Source organism: Carassius auratus, chromosome 25, assembly GCF_003368295.1.
Source record: "Carassius auratus strain Wakin chromosome 25, ASM336829v1, whole genome shotgun sequence".
In the NCBI taxonomy this organism is placed as follows: domain Eukaryota; kingdom Metazoa; phylum Chordata; class Actinopteri; order Cypriniformes; family Cyprinidae; genus Carassius; species Carassius auratus.
In genome coordinates this window covers 4,652,317-4,671,492 of record NC_039267.1, presented here as the reverse complement: position 1 = coordinate 4,671,492, position 19,176 = coordinate 4,652,317, and the positions used below count along the sequence as shown (strand labels likewise).

Below are 19,176 nucleotides of genomic sequence, written 5' to 3'. Positions count from 1 at the left end.
GATGTATGAATCACACGTGTGCCTTTGGGAAATGTATGAGCAAAGGAAACAAAGTTTCCTTACTTTAGCAAAGGAAAACCAGTCTCCTCTTGGCTTAGTTTGAAATCCTGAGAAGTTTTTCCTTTGCAAATCATCGTTTTGTGTGCTTCTAATTTGTGAGCGGTGTTTCTCTCCACACTTGTCAAAAACCACGCAGCGCTGACCCTTTAAAAACTCCATTCTCACAAGAGTCACCTAAAAAGGGTAATTCCACTCATTTTCAAAAATGAAATTCAGGCCCTGAATAAATGTCTAAAATCCTGATTGGAGTATGACTGTAAATAACATGATAAAAAAAAGAAGTCTTTAAAGAGATTGGTATTGCTGATCATATCGGCATATACAGCTCTGTTATCAGTGATTGGCCTCAAAAATCCTGAACGAAGCACCTCTAATCTGCAAACCATAAGTCTTATTTACTGTGAGGCTTTAAGGAAGCTAAATGAGAAAATGTGCAAAGTGTGGGCATAAGAATAAATGGTTAACATTGGGCAAAGTCAAGGTCTTAAATTGGAACAAACTTTATCTGAATGATTCACTCCACATCTTCCTGAATCTAAAACAGATTTATTGAAACAGAGAGGTCAGTGTAAGGACTGTAAACTTTATGACTAATAGGGGAGACAAAAAAAAAGAAGAATAAGAGAAGTGTTGCATAATGCTTATTATGGGCTGGTGGCAAAACCTGTCATTTGGTTTCAATGGGTGTGGCTTCACAGATATGATAGTGTTTGCATTTCAAGGTATGAAGTAAACTGCTATGATGGACCCTGAAAACACATGGAGGACGTCTCTCACTTCCCCAACTTTAGGGTTTATAGTGCAAGACTCTTGAGTACAGACTGCTGGATATTGGAACAGCACACACAATCCACTGAGGCCAGCCAGACTCGGGTCCCATCACTCGGCCTTCTGTTAAATGCAAGCAGCTTGTTATGCAACTGCCCTGTGTATCAGTTTTCCTGGGTTTTAACAGTTTCCAATGTTCTGATACTATTATCATTCTGGTGGTTAAATAGTCTGTTTCAAAACCCAGAGCTAAATGGGGACACCTGGAGCTGATTTGAGTAAAATCAATTTGGTAACAATACATATTTATTTTTGTCACTTAAAATGGCTTCCCCAACTCTACTGGATCACTTAAAGTAGACTAAAATCAACTTATGAGCTTTCTCCGAGCATCACACAAGTGCATTGCCTTTTCAAGGTTATGATTCTTGACAATATCTTATAGACTGTGATAGGAACAGGAAAAATTAAGCTGACCGGAATATGAAAAAGTTCATTTTGACATGGAAAGGATGGACATTTAAGTGGCCGCTATTGGATACTTCAAATTACTTTTGAGTTGAGAAGAAAGAATCCTATGATTCAGCCAAACAAAGGCAGCATGGGTGTCAAGGAAACAACGGGATGAGTCACTTCAGGAGGCCGTGAAAAAAATCCATGGTACCGAATAACCCTTTCCAGTAGCAACTTGAAACCAAAGCAGGTACCTCGCTTTACATGGAACTCAACACACACTGACCTAAGCAACAAAGTGAATTATTAATGAGCCACATTGGTTATTTTAACAAAGGGCCACTAGTACATACCAGAATTGCAACTAGGGATTCCACTATTAACATTTGATATCCTTTTCTGGAACATTATCAAGTATGACGTCAAAATGAAAAAGAATAAATACGAGATGGGAGAACAATACATATTTCAATACTTGCTCTCACAGTTTTATCACTGGGTAATTATACTGTATATAAAATTGAGGGCATCAGGGAGCTGCTATTATGCCTGGCATTGCAACTGCTTTTGAATGCACAGTCGCTTTTTAGTTTCACTTTCGAGATTCGTTATCGCACATACTCTGTTTATATTATGGAGTGGCAGTACTTACCACACATTTTACAAGATTACATGTTTGTCAGTGGGGCTCAGGTTCTGCAAATCATTCGCCATCGTCCTCAGTCATTTCTCCTTATTCTATGTATGTGGTAAGTGAAATTTTACATACTGTAATGTGACAGGCAACCATTAGTGATCGTTGTTTTCCGTGCATCAATGAATACAGATTCAAGCTACAGTCAGACCCCCTAACTCCCACCCCCACCCCAGAATGTCACCGTCCATCGCAATGTTTCAATATAGATATCTTCCGATGCCAATTTTGTAGACATAAGACCCTAAGTCATACTCCGTTTGAGATTCAGTGGAGCCAGCCGGTCTAAAGAAACTTGGTACTGAGCCATTTTTCAAGAGCAAGTGCTCTGTGAATCCAGCGTCCAGTCATCAGTAAAATGAAATGTTTGTGGACGGGGTCAAGTTGTTCGCAACCAGCCAATGTAGAGCGGGTAATTATGCGTAGGTGGGAATTAAAATAACTAAAGGACTCTTTATGTTGTACAGATTCGATTCTTTATTTTGGGAGTGCACTTTCGGCTTTACAACTTTGCAGATCGTTTACAATCACACCCAGCTACATTACACACTGCATAAAAGAAAAAATGGAAAATGGCGCATTAGGGTCACTTTAAAGAATTATCAGAATTACTTTTACGTATGACAGTTGACCTGTAAATGCGGGAGTTTTTGGGAAATTGATGTGTTTCCATTGGGTTTATTTTCAATTTGCACAATTTGAAGGGTAAAGGAAACATGGCTAATGTGTATAAGCTACAACAAACATGTCAAAAGCATGGACGCACTTTCCTATCAAAAATGGTGCTTGGGTGCCAAATTTGTTTGGCTGAAATATCACGGTATACAGAAGCATACACCAATTTAATTACCAAAATTTTTTGTTTTAGTTTTCAGCTAAATGAAAACTTTAATTTTGGCTCCGCTGTTAACAACAACAACTAAAAAACAATAACATTTTGAAGGATCATTAATAATCAGTGACAAATTTGTCTAAACTAATGTCTAAAATACACTGACATTTGTTCATTAACTTCTAGACAATATCACTTGACCAGGGTGAAAATTAAGCTAAAATTATAAACCAAAACGGTTTAAACAGTTTAACAGGAAAGCAAAAATATCCTTCTGTGCTACTGAACTGAAAACAGAAGTACTACATCGTTGTACAAAGATTAGCCTAAGCTATTTTTTTTATAGGTTTCACTCAAACTATCACTCTTCTATTAATAAAAATGAGAAAATGTTTGACAAACATACAGACAGACAGACACCAGTTCTAAAACAGCTTGAAATATAAAAAACAGCTCTGGTTTTTGACAACACCTGCAAAATTTCACTTCCTGACTCTTCCTGCTTTAAGTACGAAAAATAAATGCTTGTCATGACAACCTCACATACCACAGTGACTGCGAGCACAACGAGATCCGCCCTAAATTTAGGTGAGCCAGAGCTGTGCTGGGAACAAGCTATGGATTCCTGCGACATCGATTCATGTCGACAGAAACAGGGGACAAATGGAAAACAGAAGCACACGCTGCCCATTTCCCCCACTTTGGGACGCAAATGTTACACAAATAAAGATATAACATGAGGCTTATGAAAAAACAACAGCAATATCTGACACGCAAAGACATAATATATAAGAATCTTTAAAATTTTTAATGAACACTAACTTGAACAAAATAACAAAATACTTGAACACTAACAGTTAAGTGTAATCACTTGTGGGGGTTTTTAAGAACAAAATGTGCAATTTATAAACAAACAGAAGGGGAAGATGTTAACTATGAAGTACATTTTTTATATTACAATGATGTTAAAAAAATAACAATGCACATTTACAAACCACTCTAAATAACTGCACATTGAGTACATGTTGTTCGTTAAAATGATTCAGTACTTATGTAATGATTTAACACTAACACCATGTTAAGAGCCATAAATACATTCCCAGAAAAAGGGAAAAACAAGCAAGAGTGAATTATTATTCATACCCTTCTATAAAAACATCTGTTATCACACTCCGTTTGAGTGCATCTCATGTTCCTCCGTGCATCTCATTCCCATGCAAAGCGACACATTCACATGTGCCACCTGCATGGGCTGTGAGTTCTTAGTTGCAGGCATCAAACTGTGGCTGTGCCAAAGTACAAAGAGTTCAAATGGCCTATTTAAACTAGCGCCTAGTTCCTCTTTATCTTGTTCGCTGATAGCTTCCCTACAAACAGAGCACGTTTACAGAGACAGACCTTAACTCCGCACCGCAATTTCACATTATGTTCGAAACCTATTCGTATGCCTTTCAAGTGGAAAAAATGTCTTAAAGGAACAGTTCACCCAAAAATAAAATTATTTACTCAAACATACACTGACTGTTCTAAACCTGAATTATATTCTTATTTAAGATGTTTTAAAAATTGTTTTTGTTCACACAGTGAAAGTTACATAGTTTAATGTTGTCTTGGACCCCAACAGACAAAAATAAAATACTGCATACACTACCATTCAAATATTTGTGGTCTGTATGATTTTCAGATGATTTTTAAAGAAGTATATTTATAAAAATAATAATAATAAAAAATACAGTAAAACCAAAAATCATTTGTGAAATTATCTAAATATTTCAATTTAAATGAATCATTTTCTATTTCCTATTATTTCTGATGCAAAACTGAATTTTTAACATCATAATTCAAGTCTTCAGCGTCAAATCATCCTTCAAAAATCAAATTACACTGATTTGCTGCTAAAGAAATATTTTTCTAATATTGCTGCTTAATATTTTTGTGTAAACTGGGATTCATTTTCTTCAGATTATTGAGACGAAAGAAAGCTCAAATGTTTAAAACAGCATTAATTTCAAATAGAAATTATGTGTAACATTATAAATGTCTTTATTGCCACTTTGGAGCATAAAATATATAAAAAAGAAGACTAATTATTATTACGGACTCCAAACTTTTGAACGCATACCAATGCATATTGTATTGTGCAATGTGTGTACTGAAAAAGCAAAAAAGTGATACATCTTTAGAAAAACATGAGGTTAGGTGAATTATCCATTAACTACAATACAGACCGAAAGCATGAAAGGAAATTTTGGGGTTAAAAAAATACTAATTAAATTTGACAGAGAACTTAAAACACAAACATCTGGAATGTTCAAATTTAAGACTGTTTCCATGTTCTTCCACATCCCATGAATCACTTCAGCAAACCACATTCTTCCTCAAGAACTGCTTACCACAGAGACACAAAGTACAGCCATCATGGACTGAATTGACCCCATTAGAAAAAAAAACAAACGAGAGGGAACCAAACTAGTTGAAAAGTTAGTGCATTTTTATTCTTTTTTTGGCATTACATAAAGTTATTATGGGTGTAGCTCCATGGCGGTTAAAAAGTGAGTTTACCATCAAACTCTGACAAAAGCTGCAGACAGAATTACATAACTGTCCTGACAGGAAGTGCGGCTTAAGTAAAACTTCCTCAGTTTAACTTCCTCCAAACGAACACCACAAATTATATCTTTATGCTTGCCACAAATTCCAAAAAGTCTATTTATGCTTAAACACAGACATGACAAACGATAGTCAGCCTATTACAGGAAGAAAAAGAAAAAAGCACAGCTTACCTGTAGTAGCGAGACTGCAGGTACGTCGAACACACAGCTTTGGAGACGTGGCTGGCAGAGCCAAAGTCAATCACTTTCACACGGAAGGGCTGCCTCACAGGATCTACCAGCATAATGTTCTCTGGTTTAAGATCGGCATGGATCAGGCCCAAGCTCTTGAGCTTCTTCAGCGCCGTGGCCACCTGTTGCAGAACGGGCCTAATCATCTTCAGCGGCAACGGACTGAACTTGTTCTGCTTGAGGAAGTCGTACAGGTTCTGCTCCAGCATCTCAAACACCAGACAGGTGTGGCTCCTGTGCTGGAAGCACTCGAAAGCCCTCACCAGGCTGTGCTCCTCGGCATTCTCCCCGCTCAGTCGGGCCAGGATGCCCACCTCGATCTGGCCCTGGCGGGCATACGATGGGTGGTTCTTCAGTATCTTCACCGCCACAATCTCATTAGTGCCTCGCTTCCAACATTTGACCACCTGACCGAACGTACCACGTCCCAAGAACTCCAACACTTCATAGGTGTGCTTCATGGAGCACAGCACTTCGTGTTGGACCAACTGATAGTCACCGTCACCTGTCCCGCTCACGGCTCCCGTCCCGGTTGCGTTCTGCTCGGGCGGGGCCACACCTACTGCGGTCGTGCTCCCAACGTTTGTTTGCAACATGGCAGGTAGAGTCGAATGCTCCTCTACTATCTGCATGATGCTCTTGTCGTTCTCAAGCTCCTCCCCTTTGCATTTAAACCCACATCTTTGGGTCCCGTCGAACAAATTCAAACCACTGTTCCTCTCCGGCCCTTCTGGAGCACCGCCACTGCTTCTACTACTACTACTTTGGCTGTTTTGGCCACTGTCTCCACTTTCTTCTTCAACTGCTGCAGCCGCTCTGGAGAAATACTGAAGGTCGCCCTCCGATGCCACACGTTTGTATGGTGAGGAAGCCCTTCCAGAGAGCTCCTGTGGAGCTGTATCAGTGTGTTTCGAGATGTCCCGTGCAAGGCAGGGTCTCTCGATGGTCAAAGGTTTGATTTTCGATAAAGGTATAATATCCGTAGGGTGTGCAATGCCTAGATTCACACCGACCACATAAGTGCGAGGGATCTTCTCATAGTAAACACAGCTGCTGGGATCGATTTTCTTCGCTCTGCAAAAGGCACTTGTCTGGGGTTGATAAACATGTGGTGGGCAGACCGTAACCTGTGAGGCCATACCTATAAAGGACAGAGGGGAAGAAAAGTGTAAGACTGTATTAGCCATTTTTTCACAGATGCTGTTGACATTTTTATAGTCACAATCATCAAAACAAAACCTTGCTATTATGAGAGGCTTAAAATAAGCAAGATGGATTGTTGAATGAATTTCATGAAAAACAAATAACAAAGAAGATCTCAGTAAAGCCTGAAGGGAAAACTTACAAAGCTCCAAAAGCATTGTTAGTGTAACATGAGGATGCACGATTTGGAACAAAAAACAAAAAAAAAACAAACAAACAAACTGCCATTTCAACTGTAAATTAAATTAAAATTCTGATTTCTTTTTTTAAAGTGCTCCATAATTATTGTGGTTGTTTGTAGGGCTTCACAATTTGGCCAGAAATGTGTGATTATGGAATTTATAGTTGTATTATACAACTATAAATAACAGAAAATAATAATAATAATAATAATAATTATTATTATTATTATTTTTTTATTATTATTATTATTTTTATTATTATTATTATTATTATTATTATTATTATTATTATATTAAAAACAATAAATTATTCAAATATAAAATAAATAAGACATTTAACTACATTACTGCAAAATAAAAAAGTAAAAGTAAATTTACAATAATTTTACTGTAAAACGGTCAAATTGCAATAATATCCAGGCATGAATATTCTTTGCATTTAATGATTAAAATATCCAAAAATAATACATTTTACTGCATTACTGTACAACAAAAGCATTAAAGTAAAATTCTAATATATTTTACTGTAAAACTGTCAATTTCCAATACTAATATTCATGCTTTAATTTCTTCATTTTTAAACACTGAACAATTCGATATTTTATTTTAGCAAAAAGGTTATCGTTTCTTCGTTTCTAAACTTCTAAAAAAAAACAAAAAAAAAAAACAGGTGAAATGTTTGGCAAGTGTTTCGTTTCAAAAGCACATTATAAGCAAAGCAACTTCAGTAATTGCAAAAATACAGATTGTGTAAAGTAGTAATTCTGAACTGAGACACTAAACACCGTTATGCAAAAAAATTAACACAGCATCACGTTTCACTATAATACACGCAAATATGTTTGTTTAAATTAATCTCAGCCTTTGCACTTTGATTAAGAAGCCAAATAGCGATTCTAGCAAATTCCAGTGATATCATATTAGCAGTTTCAGACAGACAAGTGACCAATGGGGATTAGCTGTCTTAGTTTCGAGAGAGACAGACTAGCCCTTCTTATACTGTCACAACATATGGCACAAGTTCAGACACGAGGACAGGTGTGGCTCTTACACACCCACATACTAACTCTCACACACACTTATAAGCCTGCTAACACTCTGGCACACTAGGTTTGATTTCATAGCAGCAAATATTGAGGTTCTAACACATAAAAGGGGTGCAAACATGTCATGTTGTTTTATTTGGAATGCACATCTGATGGATTTCACTTCCAGAGACGTTACAAAGCGCCTCATTCATACACACTACCATACCAAACTCCAGGTTTAAATCATGCATTTCAATTACGGCTGTATTCCCGACTGTGTAAACAACATCTAGGCGTGCAACCAGAGACTGACTCAACAACTTTAAAAGGACAGTCCCATCTGGAGGAGTGTTTTTATGAGGTCTGTCCCATAGTAGCGTAATCCCTCAGTAGCAAGGAGGTTTTGGGTTACAGGCCTCTCTACTGTTTTCAAACGCCGCTGTCTTCTGCTATAAGCAGCTGGTGACTGACCTTTCCCCATGTCAAGACCTAATGGGGTTAGGCACAGGGAAAACACCCGGTGGTACTGCAACTGCTTGGGCTATAAAAGTTTAATGGCAGTAAATGATTGGGAAGTAACCTTTACAGAATTGACAGACACAAATTTTCCAGTGATGAAAAGTGATAGTAATATCAATGAGGAACTTACAATACTCCTGTTTCATTATGTTGTAATGCATCATGTTTTATATATATAAAAAAAAATACATAAGTGACAACATTTCTTTGGAATATTGAAATGGGGATGAATGAAGTTCCATAATTCTTCCATGATTCTTTTTCAAGTCACACATACATTTTACATATATAATAAACTAAAAAGGAATAATAATATATACATGAAAAGAGGGTTTTCCTAGTAAAAATGACCTAATTTAAATAAAATATTTCACTATAAAATATTCTAGAATAAAACGTGTATAAATGTTCTACATTTTATAGATCATATAAAACTATTAATTAAGTAATTAAGTTGAATTTGATTTAAAACTTATATATATATATATATATATGTAACTTTTTACGCCTTACTATGTATATTACATCATCCAAAAAAAATTTAAAAATTTTTACAGCTAACCATAACCTGGGGGAGTTGGGTTCCAGTTCTGGAAAATCCATGAGATTTCCAGATTTTCCATGACAGTAGGAATGCTAAGCGAAGTTCTGGAAAGAACAAAACTTTCCCTGCAGAACATTTACATGAAATAAGCATTGTTCATATAATAAAGAACCGTTTATGACATCTTGCTGAACAAGCTTCTATAGGAAGTGCATGAGAGATTCTATTTCAATGTGCAGACAGGAAATGCAACTTGCATAGTACATGAGAGATTTTTAGGTGCAACTTTTGCTGAGTCTTACCAGCATACAGTCAAGTTACAGAAGAATGGAGAAGTCAGCTGCTAAGCGATTACCAGGCCTGTGCATTTGAGGAGGATTGAGTAACATGTCGCTGGATTGATTATAGTACAATAACTACATCAGGCAAGCTTAAACGGAAAAAAAAACCTCACCAATCATATGCACGAACACAAACAAAGCAAATGATTAATCCTTTAAAACATCATCTGAACTTCTTTACGTCATGTTTTTAAGCAGGAGGATTTAGGTAAAGTTAAAGATTATAGGTTTGGCTGGTTACCAGCTAGTCTACGCGAACATTTAAAGCTAAAAAAGATGCGGGACAATTTTTGTTTTAGTAAACCCAGAAGCTCAAGAGCTACCAGAACGCATTACCAACCCCAGCAAAACACTGCATTCATGTTTTTGGTGTGGCGTGGCAACTTTTTTCACACCAGCTGCGAGCTCGCGAACACAACTCCGAAGTCGAGTCTGATTCAATAGCTTCACTATTAACTGTCAGATAGGTTTACAACTCGGTAAAATCTTCCTTACCTTCACAGACAGCAGTTGTGGTCGCACTGCGGGTTTTTTGTGAACATGTTCGGGTTTAATTCGCACCCTCTACATGCTCGAAGCGCTCGTGCTGCCATCTTGTCCTCTCGCTGGACGACGAGGGGAAAAAAACACAAGCTCCCTCATTTTCAACTGCGCATAACTCGCCTGCTAAGCCATCCACGGGAACCGAACAGGGTCCAGCATGTAGTTAAGAATATCCGTTTCGGTCAGGGGAGGTTTTTGTCCTCATGTCGAGGACGTTTAAGTCCCCCTGGTTTGTTTCCTCCTGACAGGGACAGACAAACTCTGTCAGCTCAACTCGCTGGAGCTCTCTCAGCTGAGCGCTCGCTCGTGAACGCGCTCGCGCCGCTTCTTCCCGTGAGTCTGAGAGCGGAATGAGAACTGCTGCTGTGTAGCTGTGCTGCCGTGGACAGGGCTGGAGAGTCACCGCACGACACATGAGACGTGCACGGAACTAGGACACAGTTCTGCTGTGTAGTGGCCCCTTCTGGTGGTTTAATTCTGTTTTGGACTAAGCAGAGGTCTAAAAAAAATTAAAAATAAAAATAAATAAATGTCATAGTGTAATATGTCAATGTTATCAAAATAAATATTTGCATGCTTATTAAACATTTGTATACAGTATAACATCATTACACGTTAATATCACTATATATTATCATTTATCATCATCTATTATCATCAATCATTTGCCATAAAATAGCTAAAAATTTTGCATTCCAGAATTAACAGATTTAATAAAAATACAATTTCAATTATTTAAATATATTTTGCTTTAAAATGTATTATATAAATATGTAAATATTTTCTTAAATTCTTTACATAATTACAAAACAGATTGAAATATCTGAAAGCAATGTAACTTGTAACTGTTAATTAACAATTTGAATTAAAATTACAATTATAATTGATAACATAATAAATTGAACAAAACTTATAAATTGAAATGTATACAATGTATTTTTTTTTAAGAGCAGTGCCTGGCTAAAGGCTTCACATTTTTTATTTTACTGTAAAACTAAAATAAAATGGATTCATATATATATATGTAGCCATTAATGAACAAATGTAATTTAACTTACAATAATTGATAATTTGATAACTTAAAAATATTTCATAAAATATAAAACAATGTAATAATTAGTTAACGTATCTCATAACTTAAAACTAAATATATTATAAATAAAAAACATAGTTATTTATCATATAAAATATATTATGTATAAAATAATATTTTTAAAATTAAAACATTTAAATTAATATTACAATAACTGATGTACTGTATGAATAACAAATAACATGTACTTATTTTTTTAATTATTACAATTCATAATTTTTATTTCATTTGAAATATTGATATATCCGAAAATGACGTTGCTGAATTAACAAATTTGATTTGATTTATTATTGATAGCTGATTAATACTGGATAAAAAAATTAAATATCATGTAAAATAATACCAAATTAACAATAATAATAATAAATAAATAAACAATCAGTGCTTCTACATGCCTCTATTAAATATTTTTATTGGGAGCCAGCATTTCATTCAAAATAACCATTCGTAAAACTGCATTAATAAGACACCTTAGAGGTTCATGAGAGCAGAAGAGAGAAATGTGCAGCTGGGGTTATTAAGGAATACAGTTGCTTGTGCGGTGAAGTTTTCTTCTGTAAAACATGCTCAGTGTTGATAGAAACATTGTTTAAAAAAAAAATCAAGAATACTCTAAAAAAAGAGCATGCTTGGTGCTTCAAGTGTCCCGTGAACATGGGAACAACATGGGAGTAGTAATCTGTAGGTTAAAGTGAGCAATAAAAAGAAAAATACCTTAAATATGCACTTAAATATGGGTGGCATTTCACAAACTAATGCACCAGTCAAATACTGTACCGTACATCCTTTTCCTCACACAATAACACCTTTACAGAAGTGATCAGGCTTCAACAGCAAATGTTTGAAAATACTTACAATGTTGTTGGAAGTGAATCTTATGTAAAATGCAATTTTTTCTATTTTTCTATTTCAAAATTTTTCTATTTTGTTAATATTCGGTATTCGGATCCTCGGTATTCGCGAGGTTCTCCTCAGTAAGCTATTCTAACAGGTATCAGTTATTGCCTAAAGTAATCCAAGCTTTAGGCAATTCAAATGTCTCGATACATTCATAAATATTTCCTGATATAGAACGCAATGAGAAAAGGGGAGGATTCTTAACCCTTAAATACCTGTTAGTGCTAGCATGTGAGCTTCAGCTACCTTACAGACACTTTCATTTGTACATAGCTACAGAATGTGAAAGCCAGGGACACTAGTGGTAAGTATTTCAGGTTTTATTTGCACGTCTAAACTTTCCCCTTTTATTTCAGAATATCTTGGAGGATCTTGTGGTAGAACGGAGAGTAAACTAGCTTGTTGAAGGTCACCAAACGTTCCAGCTTAACAGCAATCTCCTCTAAGTCTTTGCTGATGGGTGTCAGACCTCCAGGGAGAGCCGGGGCGCACCGGTAGACGCTTGACTCCAGGAAGCCAAGAAGGTACGTCTGAATTCGGGAGTCTGATTGGGAAAGTAGATTTTTTGATTAGAGTTCTTCACTTCTAAATGAAATCCAACTGCTTTTTGGGTTACAACACGCTTACCAATGACCTTGTGTATGGGGTCGTCCGCAGACTTCACAGCTACAATTTGCAATTTGGCCTTTCAGTGTGCTCTCTCTGTCAGAAGGAAATGGGGAAAAGCCATGCTGAGACAAGCATCCTCTGAGCTCCACACACAATTTCTCTGCAACCGCAGCAAAGGTTTCATCTGCTTTAAAGGACCTATAAGAAAAAGTACAATGGTTTTGTCTACAGAAGTGTAAAGGCTTTAGAAACACAATGTAATGTAATCTACAGACGTACGAAGAGTGCATCTCTGCTAACAGAATCTTAATGGTTTTCTTCAGTCTTTCCATGAGGCCTGGGAATCCAGAAATGGCTTCGCCGGCACTGTCTTAGACTATGAGCAGGACTGAAGGCACCAGTGCCAGCTGCTCCAGCTGCTGTTGCATCTCCAGAAATCTGCCCTGATCCATGAGAAGAGTCTGTTTGATAACAGGAGAGAGAAAACAGAGGAAATGGTAAAACAATAGCTTTGGGATCAATGACAAACAAAAACAAAAAAAGTTTAAAACACAAGTTATTAGAAATTGACACTTTGTTTTCAGGTTGGTTTCATATTGTTTTGGGAGGAAAAAATACCATTTAAAAGAAACCTTTACAATTAATGACTGAAAAATTGGTAATGTGGAGAAACTAAAATAAAATGCATTTTCCTTACACTTCGAATATATTTGAGTGTATGTATACATATTTATATATACAGTATTTACACAAACACACACACACACAGACGTTTGTTTTTGTGAAAAGTGGGTTCATCCCACAGGCGTAATGGTTTTTATACTGTACAAACTGTATATTCTATGGCCCTTCACCAACCCTAAACCTAACCCTCACAGGAAACTTTGTGCATTTTTACTTTCTCAAAAAAAAAAAAAACTCATTCTGTATGATTTATAAGCGTTTTGAAAAATGGGGACATGGGTTATGTCCTCATAAGTCACTCTCTCCTTGTAATACCTGTGTCATACCCTTGTCATTATACACAGTTGTGTCCTGATATGTCACAAAAACAAGAGCACACACACACACACACACACATATATATATATATAAAACAATAATTAATTGTTAAAATTCTTCATTATGATATCAGATCATTTGTTCCAAGATATTTTGGCCATATGCTGGTCAAAAATATCTAAAGTATTTTTTTCCACAAAAATGTATTTTAATTTAGAAATTAGAAACTAGAGGAATAATATTTTTAACTTGCATATATAATATTTTTCTTTAAATAAATGAATAGATCCAAACATCACTTATAACTAATAATACATTACCTCTGGAAAAGACTCCCTAACATGGTCCCATTTTTACAGGCGTAAATATGCATGATTGTGTATAGTTAGAAGAAGTTGAGTAGAGTTTGGTGTGCATGTTGCTCCTCCCTCCGTTCCTCCACCGGTCACATAATCCACTGTGTCCTGGAGCCATTTCTTTGTGAAATCCAAAGCATCAGCAAACATGAATACATAACTCAATTAAAGAGCTTAGCATTTACTAAAGTGCAAGCTTATCCATGTTTTTTTTAATCCAATGTTATCCATGCATAACATAACATTCATTGCTTTTGTATAATTACTATACAGGTAACTGATTTTTCTTACTGGGTTGTTTCTCTAGGAACTCCTGGAATTTCTTCTGCTCATATTCCACGGACTGCTGTAAGAGATGAGGTCGCAGGCTGCTCACAGCAAAGTTAGCCATGTCGATCTTCATTTTGTCCAGCACTGCAAATATAGACCTGCAAAGAAACATGGTTTTATTTGGGGTTGGAGTCACGTGACCTTCACCTTGATCTGTTTAAGTGACTTACTTAAAAAGGGGCACAATGTCAGTGATTTCACGCAGATGTTTGATGTCTTCATCTCTACAGCGTGCGCAAAAGGTACCCATCATGTCAATTATGAGCTGGGCTGCCTTACTGATGTCTAGAGCTCCGTTCTCAGCCTCCTGCTGGATCAATGAGAGGTCCAGAGCCTCTTTAATTTGCCCTCTCAGTCGGCTCTGTCCTGGCAACAGAAAAGACAGCAGGGTCTGGAAAAACAGGGGGACAGGGAACTAATGAACATCTTCAAACATCTTTAGTTATGGGAAATGTTAAGATGCAGATATCTTAAGAAAGTACATAATATTAATATATTTAATATATATATATATATATATTTAATATATATATATATATATATATATATATATATATATATATATATATATATATACACACATACATACATTATATATATATATATATATATATATATATATATATATATATATATATATATATTTATAGTCTGCATTCAACAAGTCTGCATTTGTTTGATCCAAAATACAGCAAAGGCAGTAATATTGTAAAATATTTTTCATATTTAAAATAACTATATATTTTAATATATAGTTTATATATAGATATATATAGAATATATTTTAAAATGTAGTTCATTCCTGTGATTTCAAAGCTGAAATTTTAGCATCATTATTACAGACACGTGATCCTTCAGAAAACATTCTAATACTCTCATTTGCTGCTCAAAAACATGTACTATTATTATTATTATTATTATTATTATTATTATTATGTTGAAAACAGAGTATAATTTTTTTTCAGGTTTCTTTGATGAATAGAAAGTTCAAAAGAACACGATTTACTTGAAATATAATTTTTGTACTATAAATGTCTTTATCATCACTTTTGATCCATTTAAAGCATCATTGCTATTTCTACAAAATATATATATATAAAAAATATGTATGTTTAATGTATAATGTTACGAAAGCTTTTTATTTCAGATCAATGATGATCTTTGGAACTTAATATTTATAAAACAATCCTGAAAAAAATGTGCTCAACTGTTTTAAATATTGATAATAATATTAATAAACAATGTTTCTTGAGCACCAAATCAGCATATTAGAATGATTTCTGAAGGATCATGTGGCACTGAAGACTGGAGTAATGATGCTGAAAATTCAGCTTTGATCACAGGAATAAATTACATTTTAAAATATATTCAAATAAAAAGCAGTTATTTTAAATAGTAAAAATATTACTGTTTTTTTAATGTATTTTAGATCAGATATATTATTGGTGAGCAGAACAGAATTCTTTAAAAAAACAATAAAAAACTTACTTGTTCAGAAACTTTTAACTGGTAGTGTATATGTAATATTTAATAATAACATTTTGTTTTAATTCTAAAGTCATTTTAATTCTATAGAAATATATGAGTATGTGTCTGATAATAGTTTACAGATTACAAATTTAATTAATATGCAATATCATAATATGATAATGAATAGATCTGGATTATTTTCTTTACCTCTTTAATTTCACCAACCAGTATGATTGCATGGCTGTACGATGGTGGGTCCTCATTCAATTGTGACTCAAGGCAATCCCAGAATGCTTTGTGCATTATTTCTTTGACCCATTTCTCCAAACTGAGTACACAGGAAAGATATGTTGAAACATTACTAAACATTCTCAAATAGCCCATTTTGACAATCTCATGTTAACATTTATGGTGTCTATTACCTTCCCTCTTCTGGCTCATAAGGCTTGACTTGAAAAGCACTGTTCATTACGATCTCATGAGCCAGTGCCATATTAGTGACTCCTTTGGCTGTCTCCATTAGCTCTTCCACTGACACAAACCTGGGTGGACTGGCTGTGAGTGTTTGAATGCAATGTTAGCACTGTTAAGAGTTGAAATTGCTGTATATTTCTTAAGTAAAGTAACCAATTATCTCCTTACACTGGGGGGTGAGTCTGTGAGGACTTGGAGTATTTCTTCTGGCAACATCTCTTCTGATGTTTCCATGGTGTTTTCCATCCCGTCCTTGTCAATCTTGCACTGTTTCTCATTGGAGGAGGACTCATCAGATTCTTCTGCTGAAAACAAAGAAGCTGAGAAAATAAACTAATCTGTACACAGACTACAGCATCAGCTGCTCGATCCAATTCCACACTAAAATGCCAACACTGAACATTTGCCGACAACAAGCTGAGTGTGAAGTTGTTTTGTTTTTATTTTAAAACAGGAGGAAAAGACTAGAGTGCCTTTTAAGGCGACAAACAATTGCTTTCTACTAGTAGCCTTTTGCTTCTTCTATAAACTCGCTAGCTTATCTACATTGATTTGATTTAGTGTGCTGTGACATAAACAACCAGCCCGATCTCATTACTAAAATCTCTGAGAGCCTGATGCTCTGTCGCATCTACCAGCACTCTAACATCCGTCAATTAATTCAGCCCAAATATTAAAAATTACATTAGACTTTTTTTTTTTTTTACAGCGTACCTTGATTAGTTAAAGCACCGACCGCCCATCTAAACGTTATGTTAATGCAACTGTACTTCGCCACATATAATCAAAATAGCAGCCTGAACGTTTTGTTCGGGAGTCTGGACGAATCCATACAACCTTACATACTTACCATGCGTGTATTTACGGAAATAGAGTTCACAACGCTCCTTTGTAGTTTTTTTGAGATGTGACTTTCATTGACTCTAAAGCGATGTTTAGAAGCACAAAACTACATTTCCCAACAGAACGTCACTTTAGCCGCCCCCTAGCGCGTGCTTCGGAATGATTGTAATTAATTTAATTAATTTAATTATTAAAGGCAATAAAGTCACAGTTGTGATTAATATATATATATATATATATATATATATATATATATATATATATATATATATATATATATATATATATATATATATATATATACGTTTGAACCTGTAATATTTCCTCAATATTCAGCCTTTTTTTTTTTTTTTTTTTTTTTTTTACTAAGTCATGCCAAAAACGTGTAAAAATATGTTGTTACTTGTACAAAACTATAAATGGTACAAAAGTCAACGGGACAGGTTTTCCTTCTATCGGTGCACGAAGGACACTAGGGGGCAGCAAAGGCAACGTTTCTTAGCGCCTGAATGGATGACACAGACACAGGTAGGACGAGTCGGTTTATAGAGGGACATGATTTAAAATACTAACTCGAAAAAAATATGAATCACTATTTCCTTTTAAACATCTTCACTGATGATATCTGAGAGGAAAGTGCACAGAAATCCCAGAATGTATTAAGATATAGCGTAACCTTGACTGGATTTCAACCGCTTCAAATCCAGTCAGTGCGGCTACAAAATTCGACAAAGCCTGTTTAAAGTACTTATTTAATAAATGTGTGCTAATTCAACAATCGTTGATTTTTTTTTAAACTATTTCCCACACTTTCACTTATGAGGAAAAATAACAACTAATAAATAAATGTTATAGTTTAGCTAGCTAACGTTAGCTAGATTTTCTTTCCTAACTCACGTAAAATATTTGTAAAGTAGCTAACTTAACTGTTGCATAAATATGATATTTTAGATTTCGAAAATGTGCTATTTTTTTCTTCCAGACTTAATAGACTGGATAAGTTCAGATTGATAAAATGTTTTATAGCCTATTCAGCCCATAACAATAATTTACCATGGTAAATATAATAGCTTATGCAAAATAACTTTAATTTAAAACTATTACAACTAATAAACTGAATTTTAAAATTACGATAAGGTGCTTTCATTTACTTCAGTGTAGGAAAACCCAGCATGGTTTACCATGACAGAATGTGACTTAATATCTAGAAACAGTTTATGGTAGTTATGTTTATTTAGGGGTTAAAAGTCTTCGCAGACATTAAATCTAAATTTCTCCCCGTAATCGAAACTAATGTTTGATCAGCTGAGGTCAAAGGTTAGATCTAATCTCTGACCACTGCCGTTCACATTTACAGATCAGCAGCTATGACAGTAAGAAGGGCTTCATACCGCAGACAGGGAATTATCCCATTTTATGGATGGTGTCCTTTTAATTTTGCCTTTCATGGCTTATAAAGTTGTTTAATATCTGCTGAGGTGAATCAGCGGAGGAAGCGAATAAAGACATTGGCCCTCCAGGTCATTTGTGATAGTAGCAAATTCTAACAGGATCATTTAATTCCTGCACATGATTGATATATCAGCAGCAGCTAAATGGACGAAAGCCTTTCTTCTATTAAAACACCAGGCAGAATGAATACCTCCCACTTTCCAAGTCAGTCATGATGATGGCGATACAGCGGACCAGGCACAGGTCAAATTAAATATCTTATATAATTCCTTCTGAATGACAGCGCCATCTGTCCATCCGGTGTTATGGCCTGACCCCTATTAGCCTACACTCTCACCATGCTGCCATTTTCACCTTCATAGGTTCGAGATGGGATTTAAAATGCTTTTTCTGATGCAACGGCTTGAACTTTGTCTATAGCTGTGACTTATATATTCTTATGAGGCAAAATTTATGTAGGTGCATTGTTTTTGTCATATGCCATATGCAGTATGATAAGACGTATAGTTCTAGCTCTAAATTCTGATGGGATGAGCTGTGTTTAGAGCTGATATGTGCACTTGTGATCAACCAGGATTATTATAGTTAAGAAAAACTGAAAGCAAATCCATTAAAAAAAAAAAAAAAAAAAAAACATTTT

At 35.3% G+C, this 19,176-nt stretch overlaps 1 protein-coding gene and 2 pseudogenes across 1 annotated transcript in view; 1 reads left to right on the top strand and 2 right to left on the bottom strand.

Annotated features, from left to right (window-relative positions):
* Positions 1–19,176, top strand: part of LOC113043051 (fatty acid 2-hydroxylase-like) — a 121,681-nt gene that overhangs the window by 13,759 nt on the left and 88,746 nt on the right. The window lies entirely within an intron of this gene.
* On the bottom strand, positions 4,935–10,367 carry LOC113043050 (homeodomain-interacting protein kinase 3 pseudogene; annotated as a pseudogene).
* LOC113043848 (T-complex protein 11-like protein 1) lies at positions 12,333–17,025 on the bottom strand (annotated as a pseudogene).